At 45.2% G+C, this 6,114-nt stretch overlaps 1 pseudogene; it reads left to right on the top strand.

Annotated features, from left to right (window-relative positions):
* Positions 1-88: 88 nt before the first annotated feature.
* Positions 89-963, top strand: LOC102473945 (40S ribosomal protein S2 pseudogene; annotated as a pseudogene).
* Positions 964-6,114: the final 5,151 nt, after the last annotated feature.

The raw sequence follows: 6,114 nt of genomic DNA, 5'->3' as shown, positions 1-6,114 counted from the left end.
TCTCTTTCTCTCTCTCTTGCCCTCTCTCACTCTGTCCCTCTCTGGTCAAGTTAAAAAAATAAATGCTTCTTCTCCGAGAGAACACCAAATGGTGGATGACACTGGTGCAGCGGCAAGGCCCGGAGGCCCTGGGGGTCCTGGGATAGGAGGCCACGGCAGCTTCCGTGGAGGCTTCGGCAGCGGCCCCGTGGTCGGGGCAGGGGCAGGGGCCAGGGCCACGTCCGTGGAGCTCGCAGAAGCAAGGACAAGGACAAGGAGTGGACCCCGGTCACCAAGCTGGGCCGCCTGGTCAAAGACATGAAGATGGAGTCCCTGGAGGAGTTCTCTCTCTTCTCCCTGCCCATCAAGAAGTCTGAGATTATTGACTTCTTCCTGGGGGCGTCTCTCAAGGACGAGGTTCTGAAGATCACGCCTGTGCAAAAGCAGACTTGCACTGGCCAGCAGACCAGGTTCAAGGCATGTGTCGCCATCAGGGACTACAATGGCCATGTTGGTTTAGGCGTGAAGTGCTCCAAGGAGGTGGCCACTGCCATCTGAGGGGCCATCATCCTGGCCAAACTCTCCATTGTCCCAGTACAGAGAGGCTACTGAGGGAACAAGGTCGGCAAGCTCCACACTGTCCCTTGCAAGGTGACTGGCCGCTGTGGCTCTGTGCTGGTGTACCTCATTCCTGCCCCCAGAGGCACTGGCATTGTCTCCGCTCCTGTGCCCAAGAAGCTGCTGCTGATGGCTGGCATCAATGACTACTACACCTCAGCCCAGGGCTGCACTGCCACCCTGGGCAACGTCGCCAAGGCCACCGTTGATGCCATCTCCAAGACCTACAGCTATCTGACCCCTGATCTCTGGAAAGAGACCGTGTTCACCAAGTCTCCCTATCAGGAATTCACCGACCATCTCGTCAAGACCCACACCAGAGTCTCCGTGCAGAGGACCCAGGCTCCAGCTGTGACCTCAACATAGGGTCTTCGTACAGTGAGAATAAAGTGAATGAAGTCTGAAAAAAGAAAGAAAGAAAGAAAGAGAGAAAGAAAGAAAGAGAGAAAGAAAGAGAGAAAGAAAAAGAGAGAGAGAGAGCGAAAGAAAGAAGGAGAGAAATAAAGTTAAATTTTTAAAAAAAGAAGAAAAAGAAAGAAAAATCACTCCAGGCATGTGTAGGTAATGCCCAAAATCCTTAGAAGAGGATGGAAGAGAAGGGATTGTGGCATGGCCATCCTCCCTGGTGATCTCACTTTCCCTTTTTCTGTCTCTCTCCATCTCGTGCATGTGCCATATGGCAAAAATCTAAAAACAAGACCAGACTTACAGGACATTACGTACACCATCTTTACCATTTTCCTGTGTACAGCTCAGTACTATTAAGTACATTCACATCGTTGTGCAAACAATTCCTGAACTCGTTCATCTTGCAAAACTGAAACTCTATACCCATTAAACAACTCCTCTCCCCCAGTTCCTGCCAGCCACCATTCTACTTTCTGTTTGTACGAGTTTGATTGCTCTTGATCAATACCTCATCAAAGTGAAATTTGTCTTTTTGTGAAACACATATTTCACTTAGTATAAAGTTCTCAAGTTTCATCTATTTTTTGGGCGTATATCAGAATCGCCTACCTCTTTTTTTTTTTTTTTTTGCCAGGGGGCATGTACACTCACCAGAGAGAAAAAGAAAGTGAGAAAGCACCCCACATGAAGGATGGTCATATTGTAATTCCTTCTCTTCTTCCTCCTTTTAGGATTCCATGCAAATGTGCATGGTATGTTTTTCAAACTGCTGGGTCCCGGACTTGAACTGTGTAATCAGCCATGTAGGATCCAACCTCCTTAACTGTCATGCCACAAGATGGCCCTATCCTTCCTTTTTTTTTTTTTTTTTTTTTTAGGTTTTTGCCATAAGGAGCATTTATTTGCTAGAGAAAGACAGAGAGAGGGAAAGTGAGAAATCATCTCACAGGGGGGATAGCAATGGCACCATCCTTTCTCCTCCATTCTCCTGTTAGAATTTTGGGCATGCATGCACATGTGCCCAGCATGATTTTCAAGCTGCTGGATCTGGGACTCAGACCAAGGTCAATCAGGGGCGAGTCCAGCATCGTGACCACCATGCCATCTTCCTTTTTAAGATGGAAGAACATCCCTTTGTATGTACAGACGGCAGCTGACTTACGATATTTTGATATTTTACAACTTTTAGACTTTACAGTGGTGTGCATGTGATTCACTTTCAGTAGAAACTGTACTTCATGTACCTATATAATCATTCTGTTTTTTACTTTCAGTGCAGTATTCATAAATTACATAAGACATTCAATACTTATTATGAAATAGTATTTGCATTAGATGGCTTTGCCCAACTAATATAAGTATCCTGAACACATTAAAGGTAGGCTAAGCTAAATTAGGATGTCTGGTAGGTTAGGTGTACTAAATCCTTTTTTTATTACTGTATTTTCTATTTACAATGTGTTTATCAAGATGTAAGCCAGTGTGCCCAGTAAAACACAGCATTTTCCCTCAATTCTTCTCTCTCAAAACAAGCATCATGTCTTTGACCCCAAAATATGTGGGGGTTTCTTCCCAACGGTGAGCAAACAAGCAATTATGCAGCAAGTACCTGGGCATCCTCTAGCCCAATTCAAATTCTGACGCTGTCTCCCTGGAAATAGCAGTTGATTCCACAGGTTGAGAGATCAGTCCTCAAGACCGTCTTTCATCTTTATCTCTCTGAAGCTGTTTTGTATCTGCTTCAGGAACGAAGAGCAAAAGAACCATGGATGAGGACCAGCAGTTAGCGTAATGGCTGGACTCCCACGTAGTCAACCGCGATTCGAGTCGCGGACCCGGTGGCTTAAACTCACGCTGGGCGCGTGTGCATGCGTGCCCAAGATCCTGAGAGGAGAATGGAGGAGAAGGGATTGCAGCATGGCCATCCCCCCTGGGGGGTGATTTCTCGCTTTCTGTCTCTCTGTCTCTCTCTGTCTGTCTGGCAAGCGCACGCGCCCTATAGCAAAAATCTCTCCAAAAAAAAAAAAAAAAGGAACCATGGATGAAAACAAAAGCAAACAAAGACACAAACAACACATACACACACACACACACACACACATATACCATAGAGCCTATTGTAAGTCAAGGAGCATGTTTCTGTATTGTATTTTGTTTATCCATTTATCTGTTGATGGAAATATAGGTTGCTTTCACCTTCAGCTACTGTGAATAATGCTGAGACCTTGTTTTCAATTCTTTTGATACATAGAAGATATACTGTTCAGTAATCTGATAACTCTCTTTTTAATTTTTTGAGGACCTGCCATACTGCTTTCTACAACAGCTATACCAATTTACATTCCCGCCAACAGTGCAGAAGGGTTCCAGTTGCTCCACATCTTTACCAATATTTGCTATTATTATTTTGTCAAAGAATTATTTAACTTTATTTGTTTACTTAATTTTAAAATTTGACCAGAGAGGGGCAGAGTAAGAGAGAGAGAAAAAAATGAAAAAGCAAGCTGCTAGGTCCAGGACTTGAACTACAGTCAGCTATGTGGGAGTCCAGTGCCCTTAACCACCACGTCACCTGCTGGCCACTTATTATTATTTTTAATAGAAGTCATAATAATGGGTGTGAGGTGATACCTCACTGTGATTACGATTTGTATTTCCCTAACAATTAGTGATGCCGAGCAACTATACACACACACACACACACACACACACACACACACACAATTTGCTATAGGGCAAGTGTGCTTGCCCAAGAGAGTTGAGGGAGTGAGAAATCACTCCCCAGGGGGGATGGCCATGCTGCAATCCCTTCTCCTTCATTCTTTACTTGGGATTTTGGCCATGCACACACATGTACCCAGCATGATTTTTAAGCTACTGGGTCTGGGACTTGAACCAGGGAGTCATCTATGTAGGATCTATCTGCTTTAATGCCCATGCCACCTGCTGACTGATGATTAACTTTTTATATGCTTTTGGATCATTTGTATAACTTCTTTGGAGATATGTCTATTGAAGCCTTTTGCCCATTTTTTTGGTAATAAATATTTTCTTTTTAAATAGCTTTCTTTTTATTTTAAAGAGTTATTTATTTTATTTGTTATTATTATTTATTTTTTAATTTGACCAGTGAGAGACAGAGAGAGAGAAAGGGAAAGTGAGAAAACAAGCCACCAGGTCTGGGACTTGAACCGTTGTTGACCATGTGGGAGTCCAGCACCTTAATCACCACACCACCCGTTGGCTCTTTCCCACTTTTCAATTGGGTTATTTGTTTTTTTTTGTCTTTGTGTTGTAGGAGCTCTATTCTGTATATTAACCCCTCCTCAGATGTACAATTTACTAACATTTCTCTCCATTTTATGGATTGCCTTTTTACTCTATTGATCCTGTCCTTACATGCACATGGCCAGCTCTTTTGAGCCCTCTGTTTTCTCATTTAAATGTCGCTTATTTATTTCTTCCATGGGAGAGAGAGAGACATTATGCCCAATAGAGTCTTGATGTCATGATCCATCCCCGGCGTTTAGCCAGCTGCACTAAATCATGGGCATGCATGGGCCTGACACGTGCTGGGAGATCTCTGGACTTGAACTGTAAACCTTCCCGAGTGGGGATTACCTTGAAGAACATTGTGTTTTACCGCTGTGCACTGTCTGGCCCCAGATCATTTATTTTAACCCTATTTCACCTTCCTCAATATGGTGAAGGAGTTGTAGACATAGGAAGTAGGTGGTAAAATTAACTCTGGCTTCCAGTCTTTGGGTCCCCAGACCGGATCCATCCATTCCTTATCTACTTGTGTGGTCATTCATTCATTCAGCAAACACTTACAGAGGGGGAAGGCAGCGTTTTAGAATTAAATAGACCTGGCTTTGCATCTTGGACAACACAAGCTTTCTGAGTTTCAGTTCTCTTTCAATAAAATAGGGAAGAAATTGAAGATAGAGTCAGAAGAGAAGCCTTGAAACTACTCTGCAGGGTCATTGGAAGAGTTAGAAGCATTCTGCAAAGGGCCCATCCTGGGTGGACACTCAATAAATGATAGCAATCCTTATTTCTTGGTAACCAGCACTAAGTCAATACAGCCTTTCTCCAATGTCCCTTGAGAATCAAGGAATCAAAATGCTTTCAGAGAGTTTAGTTTCAGTTTATTTGCACTAGAGATCATTAGCTGGTGACAAACGTAAGCAGGACTCTGGCTGACCAAGCTCCTCCCCGTAGTGACAGTGATTGTGACAAAGTTTCCCTCCTGGCATGTGTTCTGACCTTGAAGGCTGGCAGGGAGGCTGTGTGTGTGAAAGACTTTTCAATGAAAACAGCAGGATTTAATCAGGTCGTCCTGGGTGCGGGTGGTGATAAGGCTGATAGAGCTGGCACAATGTGTGTTTGATTCGTGGAACTCTGACTCGAGAGCCAGCGGAAGCCTGCCCAGAAGAGGAGCCAGGCTAACCTGGTTCTTCTCCTCCTCCTTCGCTCCTCAAAGCCTAAGAGCAATTTCTGAGAGGAAAAGGTGAGAAGAGAAGCGGGTTCCAGACTCCATTCTCATCCTGACTCTGCTCCCCACCAGGTGTGTGACCTGCTCTTGGTCCTTCCGAGTCTCAGTTGCTTTGTCTCTAAATGAGCATGAGAAAAACACCTGAGTGGTGCATGGTTGATGGGAGAGGATGTAGGAAGGGCACCTGGCACACAGTAGGACTAGAAGCAAGGATTGACTCCCTCTTCCTCCCTTTCCTTGTCAACCCCTGCTTCCTACTCTGTCCTCCAACTCCACATGCACAGGCATGCCCCCAGCCTGCTAAACATCCTCGGGGCTCCCATGTCCTCCCTCCACTGCGCTGAACGGCACCTCCACATCTGGAGTTCATTTCCCACCTCCTCCTCCGTGAAATTACTCCCCATCTCTCAAAGCAAATGCCGCTGCCCTTCTCGCCTGATGTTGTGGCCCATCTGGACCACGCTGTTCCCAGAACCCTTTCTAGGACACACTGACTGCTCAGGTCTCCTGGCACAAACTATACTTCTGGTGGTAACATTTGTCCCTGGCAAGTCCCCAACTAGACTGAGAGTCGGGTAGCAGAGCAGAGACCCGGCACTGGCAGTGGGCTG

Source organism: Tupaia chinensis, unplaced genomic scaffold, assembly GCF_000334495.1.
Source record: "Tupaia chinensis unplaced genomic scaffold, TupChi_1.0 Scaffold143921_1, whole genome shotgun sequence".
In the NCBI taxonomy this organism is placed as follows: Eukaryota; Metazoa; Chordata; class Mammalia; order Scandentia; family Tupaiidae; genus Tupaia; species Tupaia belangeri.
This window is presented reverse-complemented; position numbering and strand designations above follow the sequence as displayed.